A 12,310-nucleotide genomic window follows, 5' to 3' on the forward strand; every position below is an offset into this window, starting at 1 on the left:
GTTCAAAAGAAACTTTACAACAGATTTATAGTTTTGGCTGAAGTTTGGTGCTTTGCATTTCCAAATGCATATTTATTACACCTAAATTTAAAGAAAAGCAGAAAACTCTTGAACAGATGTGAAGTAGCATTTACTAACCATTTTCCAACTTTTAAACCAAATCAGTTCGAGCTACTAAAAACACTGTTATCACGAGCTGGTCATGTGAGATAATAAAAGTGCTGTGCATCAGACTCCAAATTTGTGTAATTGCAGTGCAGTCTTTGTGATTTGATAATTGCACTAAACCATTTTCCTTTCTCAGTCATTGTAAAAAAAATTTTTTTTTTTTATGGCAGCACTGATTTTTACTCACATTTTGGCTTGACAAGGTTAATTTTAGTCTCTGTATGGATGTAATTTGCCACCTGTGACTTTTTAAAATAAATTAATCATGTGACAGCAGTTCAGTGTGGCACCAAAACTGGGCTACGAACCACAAAAAGGTTGAAAAGCCCTGATTTAGCAGATATGGATTACAAGAGTTCATCGATGACTGACTAACGATAATGAAACTCCATGAGGTTGAAGTCTCTTTGTGTGACCCGCTGTAGCACAGTCCATCACGATTTTTGCTACACACCATTATAAGTTTAAATGATGTCATTATACCACAAGCAAAGTCATAATTTCACTTTTATGTCCTTTTATCTCTGCATGCGATTTTCTCTTTAGCCTCACTGCCAAGTCAGTCACAATTTGAACGGTCTCTTCTTATACCAACGTCTTAGACATTACGCTTCTAAAAATCAAATTAGCTTTCAGGTCAATTTCATTCTGTGTTCAGAAAGCGAACGAAATGCCGTATAAATAACTTTTTAACTGGGAGCGTGTGGACAATGAACCGTTAGTTCTCTCAGGGCTCTCTCTCTGTTCCAGGCATAACAGGCTTAATGGCCACTATGGAGCTTTAATATGCAAACTTATTTAGTTTGCTTGTCTAAATCAGACTTATGTGGTTTTGGTCGCCCACCTGTTATAAACCAGAGAAAGCGGAGAATGTCTATTGTCGTCAGATCATCCCAAGAGGTCACTCCATCCCACCACTCATTATTTTGTTTTTGTTGAACCCACTTTCTCCATTTCCCCACTTCTCTTAATGAGAATGCTCTGTTTTCTCTTGAGTATCACTCCCTCTTGGTCGACTGATGCCCACTTATGACTTCTGCTATTGGCCAGCCTTTGATTTTTTAGAAGCTGAAACATTTAAGCATATGAAAAAAAAGAACACTTAATTTAAGAGATTAATTTTGATTAGATTGGAGATATAGTAGTATAGAAATTTCACTCATAAACGTTCCAAAATGTCACACACTTAAGGCACTCCACCAATTTCTGCATCTGAGAATAAACTGTGTGTGTGTACAGTAGTTTCATTCGCTCTTATATGTATTGTTTGTTAGGGTTAAAAAAAAAAACCTCACATGGATCCATGTTTATGTAGTTTTTCCACAATATTGTTTAAAGATGAGAGTGGCACGATGGCATAGCGCTGTTGCCTCACAGCAAGATGGTCACTGATTCCAGCCCAGACTTGGTCTGTTGGCATTTCTGTGTGGAGTTTGCATGTTCTCTCCGTGTTCGCATGGGTTTCCTCCGGGTGCTCCGTTTTCCCCTAATTCAAAACATGTGCAAAAGGTGAATTGAAAAGCCAAGTTGGCCGTAGTGGTTGTGAATGCAAGGGTGTATGGGTGTTTCCCAGTGCCGAGTTGTGGCTGGAAGGGCATCTGCTGCATAAAACACATGCTGGATAAGTTGGCGGTTCATTCCGCTGTGGTGACCCCTGATTAATAAAGGGACTAAGAAAATAAAAAAGAAAATGAATGAATAAATATAGGAACGAATGAATGAATGTTTACAGCTTCTTATTAACATTTTCAAATGTATATGCTTAAATTAGACTTTTGCATGCTAAAAATACTTGATTTGTTTCACATGACTTTTGAGAAAACTACAATTAAAAAAAATAAAAATTTTAAATTATTAATAAGCTGAAAAGAAAATGAATGAATTAATTTTTAATGCTGTTTATTAAAAGCCAAAAGGCAGTGCAGTTTGACGTCTGAGGGTGTTTTGGGGGCCTGGAGAAGTTCTGACATGCCCTGACATTTGTGCTTTTTTCAGTTACTTATAAGTGGCTAAAGTCAAATAAGACTGTCAACAGCACACTCTGGGCTACAATAAAATGTAAGCTACATTTATGTACATGGTTGTGTTGCACAGATAGTAAAAAACTAAAAATTCAAAGTCATTGACATAACTCCATAAAACACACATCTGGTAGCCTAGACTTTTTTGTTTAAAAATTCTGTGAAAAAATAATATTGCCAAAAATAATTTTCCACCAACATTCAGACCATGTTTATTGTCTTCTACGTATTAGTCATTTTGTAATACTACGTATTAGTCATGTATAAATGTGTGTGTGGTGTTTTCTAAATGTATATATAAAATATATAGCCTATATAGTTGAACAAAATTTTAAGCAAGAAGGCAATATTAAAATAATTTTATAAACAAAATGTAGATAAAATATACTGTAGTTATTTTTATTTGTATACCATTAAATTAACGTCAGTTTAATGTTTCTTTCACTTACATTATAAATATATTTTTAATTAGTTTCATCACAAGTCTGCAACACTGATGTAATAAAAAGTTTCTTGGGCATTACCCTAGCATATTAGAATAATTTCAGAAGAATTCTGAGTTGCTGTTATGACAAAACCTTTGAACACAATAATACTCTGAACTACATTCGCATGAAAAGCAATTACTTTAAATCCTGTATGTGTACATGTTTACCGGCCTCAAAGGGTTAATATTGTAAATTTAAAGTAAAGTTCAGTATTCCCAATAGTGTGTAGCACACAATTTAATTATAAGGAATACAGTACATGATTTAACTGTATATATAAACATAATATTTAATAACTAGTAAAACTATATGAACATGCAATTACATTGCAGCCTTTTGTGATTAGCTAATTAAAGTGTTGCAGAATTGACATTATCATAATTGAGATTTTAATGATAATGTCAAATTGAAATCATAATAATAAAAGTGAGAAACTTTACTGCTTTACCTTGAAACCAGTAATCGTGACAGCACTAGTTTAGATGAATAAGCAGCATTTATTTGAACCATTTCAATATCAGCACAGTTGCTGTGAAATAATCATATTTCAGTTTTGTATTTTAAATACCAATAATTCGCATTTTACATAAGATAAATAAGAAAAACATGTTGGCATAGGTTTCCTCCGGGTGCTCCGGTTTGCCCTACAAATCCAAAGACATGCGGTACAGATGATTTGGGTTGGCTAAATTGTCCATAGTGTATGTGTGTGTAAATGAGTGTGTATAAATGTTTCCAAGTGCTGGGTTGAAGCTGAAAGGGCATTCGCTGCACAAAAACATATGCTGGATAAGTTTATTTCACTGTGGCGACCCCAGATTAATAAAGGGACTAAGCCGAAATGAAAATGACTGAATAAATGAGAAAAACAAACACACCGTATGTGCAGAGATTCTTAACAGAAGATAAATGCCAGCCTTTCGGGAACAAGTAAAGAAAGCTATACAGAGCTGAGACGGAGTCAGTCTGGGAGTGATGAAACTGCAGTGAAACACCTGCCCTAAGTAAGTCAACTCTAAGGACGAAAACCAACATAACACATAGGGGTGAATTCATTAAATAGTGTCACTTCTGAGTGTGGCATTTCAGTGCAAAAACCTGCACCTTATGCTTTAACATAACCGCACTTCTATTTAACCAGGAACTGTCTGTACAGAAATGGCTATGAGTTTTTAAATGAAGTGATTTTAGTGGTAGTGTGCAGTCACAGTAAAGCCTCGGTATTTCAGATTTTTGCATAAATACTTTGAATAACCACTTGCTCTGTGTTCAATATTTTGTTGATGTGTCTGTGTACCAAATGGTTCAGACAAATGTTAACCACACAATCAAAGTTGGATGTTTGATTTGAGTGTCAAAAATATAATATAAATTAAATCTCATCAGTTTTATTTCCGTGTATAAATAAATAACTCCCATGATTCTACTCATTTATGGCATCATCATTTTACTGCATCATGCACTCATTTCAGCTGAAAATGGCTATGCATTTTATGTATAGTCAGTTTATTTGTTTGATTCTTTCTTTGTTTTGTTTGTTTTGTGTGTGCGTGTGTGTAAACTTAAGTTCTGGCAATGATTTGCTTTGTTAGCAACTCTTGTAAATATACTTGGTGTGATAAAATATAAATTAACTAATTAATTAATTCATTCATTCATTAAATCATTGATTCATTCATTTATTAATTCATTCACTTGTTTTCCTTCGGCTTAGTCCCTTAATATTTAAGGGTCGCCACACCAAAATGAACTGGCAACTATTCTGGCATATGTTATACGCAGCGGATGCCTTTCCAGCCTTTCCAGCTTTTCCAAAGCACCCATACACTCCTGCATTTACACACATACACTACAGACAATGCAATGACATGTCTTTGGATTGTGGGGGTAAACCATGCGAACACGAGAACATGCAAACTCCACACAGAAATGCCAACTCGTCCAACAAGAACTTGAACCAGCGACCTTGTTGCTATGAGGCAACAGTGCTAACCACAGATCCCCCATGCCACCTTGATAAAATATTTTAATGCAAAACTTTACTGTGCAAATAAAAAATAAAAAATAAAAGTAGCTCTGTGTACTGTGTAGGCCAGCGATGTCCAAACTCAGTCCTGCAGGACTGGTATCGTGAATAGTTTAGCTTCAACTTGCCTTTCAACACACTTGCCTGGAAGTCTTAGTATATAGCTAGAAAGAGCTTGATTAGCTGGTTCAGGTGTGTTTAATTGGGGTTGGAACTAAAACATGCAGGACGCTGGCTCTCCAGGACCGAGTCTGAACACCTCTGGTATAAGGGAACAATGACTTTTTAAACAAAACAGGGTCAATGAACTATATGTTAGAAACGATGTACAGTATAAAGGTGTGTCATCTTTTAATAGCACAGATGTATAAAAAAGGAGAATTCACAAAGAAATATACGTTAAATTCAAGTAGCTTTTCAGTTGGTCACTGGAGAAAATCTGCATAAAAAGCTTGAATGGGATTGAGAAACTCATTCATTCTTTCATTTATTCATTCATTTTTGTTTAGCTAAGTCCCTTTATTTATTGCCACAGCAGAATGAACCCCCAATGTTTTACGCAACAAATACCCTTCCACACACACGCATACAAAATATGGCCCTTGTGGGGGAAATCGGAGCACGGGGAGAACATGCAAACTCTACACAGAAATGCAAACTGACCCCGCCAGGGTTCGAACCCGCAAACAGCAGTGCTAACCACTGAGTAACCCTGCTGCTATTTAGAAATTGAATTGTAGGAATCCTATTGGGAGTACTGTATGAATAAAACACACCTCAGCTTCTTAATGAACCTATAATCATTAGTCAAGTCATGTGTATTCAGTTATAGATTGTGCATAATAAACTGCAATTGGGAACAAAAACAATTAAATTATCTTTGAATGCACACAGTGTGCAAGGTGTGGGTGTGTGTGTGTGTGTGTGTGTGTGTGTGTGTGTGTGTGTGTGTGTGTGTGTGTGTGTGTGTGTAATTGGCAAACTCTCTCTGATTATTATAGTCATTATGATTTTTGTTGTCAGTGCATTATATTTTTAATATTACATTGAGTATTACAGACATTTGCACCTTAACCTGATTTACTTGTGTCTGCTAGTGACCAACAGCATGTACGAATGAAAACACTATCAGCGAGCTCAACTCATCCTCAGTGAATTCCTCCCACTGTGTTTGCTGTTTATTCCAAGACGAGGGACTTTAACTCCCCTCTGCTTTTCTTTAGCTATTTATTTTTAAGATGGGAGAGGACAGAGGAGCACATGGAGGGCATTGAAAGTGTCTCCTTAAGAATTTAATAAGAAAAGAGATCTTGATGGATTAGGGGTCCTACCCACATAGGAGACATTCGCGGAATGAGGAATGACAAAGTGAATTTTTCTCTGCCCACCTCGTCTCTGGGGCGTTTGCTTTCAATTGAAGCAGATTAAAGAACCATAGAGGGATGGTGGTCTAGCGGAAAGGTTTTTTATTTAAGTTTTTTTATTAATATTTATATGCATATGTAACAAGCTCGAGCATTCGAGCATTGGAAACCGGTTTACAGCATCCCGCATGACAAGACATGGAAATATTAGTAGGTGGCTCGGTCAGACATCAGCACCCTGTGGAACATCCTTAAACCCTCCAAATACATGTCCTGCATGTGTTGGGATATATATGCTGTGCTTAATGGGACATCCACCCTCAAGGTTAAAAAATGAGTGGGCTTCAGCATGAATGGATCTGTGTAGGCAGTGAATCGACCCAGTGGGGGCCTTGATATTACACAGCGGAGAGAAGAGAGAGTAATCCCTCATAAATAATAGATAACCAAATCCTCTAAAACACAGCCAGCATTGCCAGCCATGGGCTGGTGATAACAACTCTCACAGTGGCTGGGTCAAGCTTCCATTAATACTCAATTACACCCTGGAAGCAAGGTGCCAGAGGTTGCCGTTGTTTCTGCTATGGGAGTAAGATGGCTACCTCTACAACAAACATCAAGTGGAATAGGAGTTTCACATCCGTACAGCTATGTGGTATCAAACATGAATACTCTTTTTCAATGAAAATGTGGTCCTCAGCCAACATTTTTGCAAAGCATATACAGTATGTTGCTCTGAGTGCAATTAGTTGCATGTTTTAGATGACAAATCTACGAGAGCAGTGGTCTTCGACTACTAGGCCACAGACCGATACTGGTCTGTGAATCAATTGGTACCAGGTCGCACAAGAATCATTAATTATTTATGTTTCATTTATTATCTTTTATTTTGAAAAATTACCATATTCTCTTGATTACATCTCAGTCACTCGAGCTACGCTAGCAATACAACCAAGATTTGCATGAGCATATTGGCACAGTGCAACACGCTCATGCTTTCCAGGCGAACAGTTGAAAATATCTAACTTTTCAGAATGCTGAGAGTGGTCACATGACAAGAACTGATAATAGGCTTAATATAAATATGCATATTTTAATAGACTAATTACCTCAGGCAAAAAATAAAAAAAATAAAATAAACACCCAAACACTGTAGTGCTTTTTAATTTTCTCCATTAAATAAAACAGAGTTGCAGCAATGTTTTGTCAGTTTTTCATGCTTTTAGAAAACGGTTATTGGTCACCTAAAAATCTACATACACATCACCCCAACCTCCCCTACCCATCCTTCCCCTGGGCCGCGGTCTGGCATCATGGTGGCACAGTGGGTAGCATGATCACCTCACAGCAAGAAAGTCGCTGGTTTGAGCCCCAGCTGGCATATTCACGTGGGTTTCCTCCAGGTGCTCCGATTTCCTTCAGGTGCTCTTGTTTCCTACACAGTCCAAAAACATGCGCTACAGGTGAATTGAATAAGCTAAATTGGCCATAGTGTTTGCCAGAATTGGGATTGTACAGTGTGAGCTACTGAGCAAACTGAACACACCAGAAAATTGTCTGGAGACAGTCAGGTGAAGAAAACTTTTAAATCTTTCAATTCAATGATTTTAAATCATAAGTATTGTTCAGTTGTTTTGTGGTATTTATTTGGGATTTTTCAAAATAACTTCTTAAAAATAATCCTTTAATTGTTGATAATATGTCCCTGTAATTATTGTTAGTCTGAAAAGCAACAAAAGTGGTTAGTGTTATACTGCCCTAAAGTGTTTATTGTACCTTAAACTTAGTCAAATGTACTGTTTGTTGATGTACATTTTTTATGATTGCACAAAAAATGTAGGCTGATTCAAACATTTTTAATGTCTGTGCTGATTTGTGTTTAAATACCAATCATAGGTCAAAACATTCATTTAGCTAAGTTATAAAAGCCAGAAGCGTACTAAATAAGGAGGTGAAAGTGTCAGTTCTTATTGCTGAGCTGAGGCAAATGATCTGGATCCCTAAAAAGAGCTGGACATTTTCATCACTAATGCTGCACAGTTCTAAAAAGAGAGAGGGGTGTAATTAAAGCTTCATTAACACGTTTAATCGAAAATGTTTCCAGCTAAGTAAATGGATCGAACAATAAAATGAGCTGCCTGCATTTTCTAAACAAACATTTAAACACCGAAGTGTGTGACAGTTAGGTCGGAATCAAAAAATTCCAATGAAATTGCAATGATTTCAGTCAGCAAAGATCTTAATCATTCTTTTATTAGAAATAAAATCACAATTGTGCAATTATGTTGCGTGCTTTTATCTCTATAACAAAATTTGCAAAAATGACAGTAGCAAAAAAATAAATAAATAAATAAAAATAAATTAAAAAAATTAAATATTCTGATTATACTGTTTACACCGGACCTACTTTTACAATATCTCTTGTTTTCAATCTATAATCAATCTACTTTCCATGCACATCCCTAAATCAATTTTTAACTGAAAATATAATATCACAATGCCTTCAAACCAGTCATATTAGGGTGAATATGCCTTTAAAAGCAGCGAGTAGCAGTATTAAGACAAGCCTGAAAAAGTGAGCTCTTACCTGCCGTTCCTACTTCTTGATTAGAGTAATTCTACAATCAGAACCAAATTAGCAGAGGCAGATTCCAAGTCATTAGAATTAATTACATCAACAGCGCTTTAAAACTGACTCACTGCAGTCTGCGCCTCTAGATGCAAACGAGTGTGTGTTTGCGAACGCTCAGTCAAGAGAGAGAGAGAGAATGAGAGCATATGTGTTCCACTGCTCACTTCCCTCTTGGGAAATCTCCCTGATGAGAGTTCGCCCGGATGGACACTGCTCTCAGGAGAGTTTGTGATGAGATTTGCAACTGTTTAGCAGTTAATAAATCCATCAGTGCACTCAAGACACCCCACAACACACATACATAAGCATACTTCCTCACTGTCCTTATGCGCAAAAACAGAGCTAGAGACTGATGATGCATACTGGCATAATTAAGCATGGCCTTTCTCTCTCCAGAGAAAAGGTCTAATCCGACCTCCTTCAGGGCCTCTCTCTGATGACACGCTCTTTTAAAGACACTTACCACGACGCATGATCACAGACATGAAAGCAACAAGAGAAATGGAGCTGAACCGTTTAAATGCTCGCTTGCTTGTTGTCCTTGCACTTTTCAGAAATGCATCAAGGTATTTAGAATAATTATTATCCCCGTCTTAAGCTGCCAAACTAATTGTGTGTTTAATTATTTCACTACAATAGTGTCGGGTTTTCCCAGGGAGCCGGTGCCAGTTAAGCTGCTCATAATTGTTGTCAATTTGGCATTAACTATTTAGCAGATTAAGGATTAAATAGAAATCTAAGTGCAACGAAGGCCATTGAGCGCTTCACTGCAGCCTGGTTAACGCTACCATGTTGTTTTCGCTCAGTCGAAGTGCAGATCCTGGGATGTACAGTAGCACACTGTGTAATGCTTTCCCATCATTCTGTTCTTTCTTTAATGATGCTCGCTTCTAGCATCAGCAGTTGCTGCGGTAGCTGTGCTGTGTGTACGGTAACCACCGCTCCGCCATGATGGATGGCGCTACATGCTGTTGGGGTGCTTATACTTGTTATACGTGATGTATCGGTAGCTACACAGACACAAAAAAAAATAAATAAAAAAGCGTGTCTCTTCAGGCTACCTCTAACGCTCTATCCCTTTACCGCTGACAGAAATCCCAAATTGTGTGGGCCTGTGTTCATGTACAGAGTGCAGGGATGGGAGCGAAACCGAGAGGATTCTCAAAGCCACCCACACCGGTTTGGCCTGTAGGTGAAAGCTTCACGCTCTCATGTTTTATATGAGTGATCTAACTGAAGCACCACTATCTTTCGAACCTTACCTGCTCTGGATTTTCCTTGGCCCATTAGATTTGAAGTTGTTCTTTAAACATCCAGCATCATACAAGCTTTCGTCCAGTGCTCTCTCAGATCTTTTTGTATAAAATCCTGCCTGACACACCTATACGTTCACTGACAACAGAGCATTCCGGCAGTCAACCAAAATAGCTTCTCTATTTCTTACTGAACACTTTCTGGCAATGAGGCAGGAACACTTCAAATGAATTGTGAGTGTAAATGTTTAACTTTTTTGTTACATTAAATATGGTAATTCACTAATTAAAGGCCAAAATGAGGGTGAAAAGACTACCAAATTTCTTTTATTTCATTGTATTTGTATTGATGTTTTTTTTTTTTCAGTTTTTTTTTTGAAAATCTGTCGAAAGGTCATTTAGAAATATATTTACCAGAAAAAAGCATGCTGTTTTCAATACATGTTTACTATAATATATATATATATATATATATATATATATATATATATATATATATATATATATATATATATATATATATATTAGGGATGTGCGGAGCAGCCGGTATTTGTATTTGTATTTGTATTTGTTGAGGGGGTAAAAGTATTTGTATTTGTATTTGTATTCGAGTAAAATTCAAAATGGCGCAAAAATATATATTTTTTCTATTACACTTCTAATTTACGTTATAGTGAAAGTATTGTTTAATTATACCCATTATATAAATTATAGATATGCACTATTGGCTGTTGTTTTTGAACATGTGACAAGAAATGTCATTGAAAAGAAAATAACATAGAAGCCATTATTTCATCCATGGTTAAACCTACAACTAATAAAATACCATTGTGAATATTATGAACCCCACCACCACCGTTCTTGTTGAAGGACACTGAATAGACAGAATAAAAACAAATAATACTTCAAAAAACTGTTCTTCTTCTGAAAGAACTTCTTTCCAATGCACAGAATTCCAAAAACTAAAATTAACTAAATAAATCTAAATAAAACCCTGCCTGGGGAATCTGGCAGAACAAAAGTATTCTATTTAATACTAAAAGATACAGCCCTGCTATTATCATCTGCCAGCCACAAAACAGACACAAAGTTTGTTTGTTTGTTTATTTAGAGATATCTGCAAATATTTTTCAATGGAAGTCAATGGAGGAATATGACTAGTCAGTCATAATATATTTGCAGATATTTCCAATCTGACTAGTCGAATTATAATTATGACAAGTCAAAATATAATTAGAGATATCTCTAAATATATTTATGGATAGTCTGAACAAGGTTTAAATGCTAAAACGGCTTGCCATACGCTTTCACCCAGTAGCACAGTGGAGAGTTCTCTAGTTATATCCTTTCAGTCGTTTGTTATGCATTGACATGCAGACAAATATTTCGCCAAACAGTCCTTAGGGATGCGGTGACACGCAGTCAGATATTTTACCGGACAGATCCGCCACTTTAGGCGCGCATAAACAATCATAAAGCTCTCGTGCTGCAGGAATGAGGAGGTCTGCTGAAGGTGCGCAGCTGACGTGCAGTGGAAGGTTTGCGTCTTTAATAAACTACGGCAGTTTGCGATCACTGAACAGTAAGATTGATTAATAAATCCATATGAAACAACCCCTTAAAAGTCACGTCTTGCTTTCAGTTTCGGGCTTTGGCGCGATTTGCACTGAGCGTCTCTCTCTCTCTCTCTCTCTCTCTCTCTCTCTCTCTCTCTCTCTCTCTCTCACTCACGCGGGCATGCACTGTGGTCTCACGAGGAGACGCTGCTTTTTGATATAGTGTTTTTCTTGCTCCCGAATACAAATAATTTTTCAAGTATTTGTTCGAATCAAGTATTCGTAAAAACACGCTATTCGTGCCTTTCCGAATACCGTATTCGGGTTCGGCTCCACCCTTAATATATATATATATATATATATATATATATATATATATATATATATATATATATATATATGTATATATATATGTATGTATATATATATATATATATGTATGTATATATATATATATATATATATATATATATATATATATATATATATATATATATATATATATATATATCACCTGTAATATAAATAATCTTGTCATGAAATGGATGCTGTTATGAATGGCTAATCTCACTATATAGAAAATGATATCATCATCCTTTTGCGGTTGTATGCATGTGCTTGAAAAAGAAAGATCAACATAAATTTGAAGTTTTTAGGCTTTAATTTGTAGTTTTGAAATTGAATGCTTGTGGTTCCCATACAGAAAGAACCTATATTAACATATATGTTTTAATATAGGTTTTGATATGTTTTCAATATATGTGACATATATAAAATTGGCTGTTTTCCTGTATTATATGTA

At 36.2% G+C, this 12,310-nt stretch overlaps 1 protein-coding gene and 1 long non-coding RNA gene across 3 annotated transcripts in view; one reads left to right on the forward strand and one right to left on the reverse strand.

The window, feature by feature from the left end:
* Positions 1–12,310, forward strand: part of tenm2a (teneurin transmembrane protein 2a) — a 1,216,147-nt gene that overhangs the window by 524,279 nt on the left and 679,558 nt on the right. The gene's annotated exons all lie outside the window — the stretch shown is intronic.
* On the reverse strand, positions 3,261–9,029 carry LOC147840836 (uncharacterized). Its single transcript, XR_015507575.1, has 3 exons — positions 8,655–9,029; positions 5,013–7,502; positions 3,261–4,371 (listed from the first exon to the last, which is right to left on the reverse strand). It is a non-coding gene; the product is annotated as an uncharacterized LOC147840836 (long non-coding RNA).

Source organism: Danio rerio, chromosome 14 (assembly GCF_052040795.2).
Source record: "Danio rerio strain M-AB ecotype USA chromosome 14, GRCz13ab, whole genome shotgun sequence".
In the NCBI taxonomy this organism is placed as follows: Eukaryota; Metazoa; Chordata; class Actinopteri; order Cypriniformes; family Danionidae; genus Danio; species Danio rerio.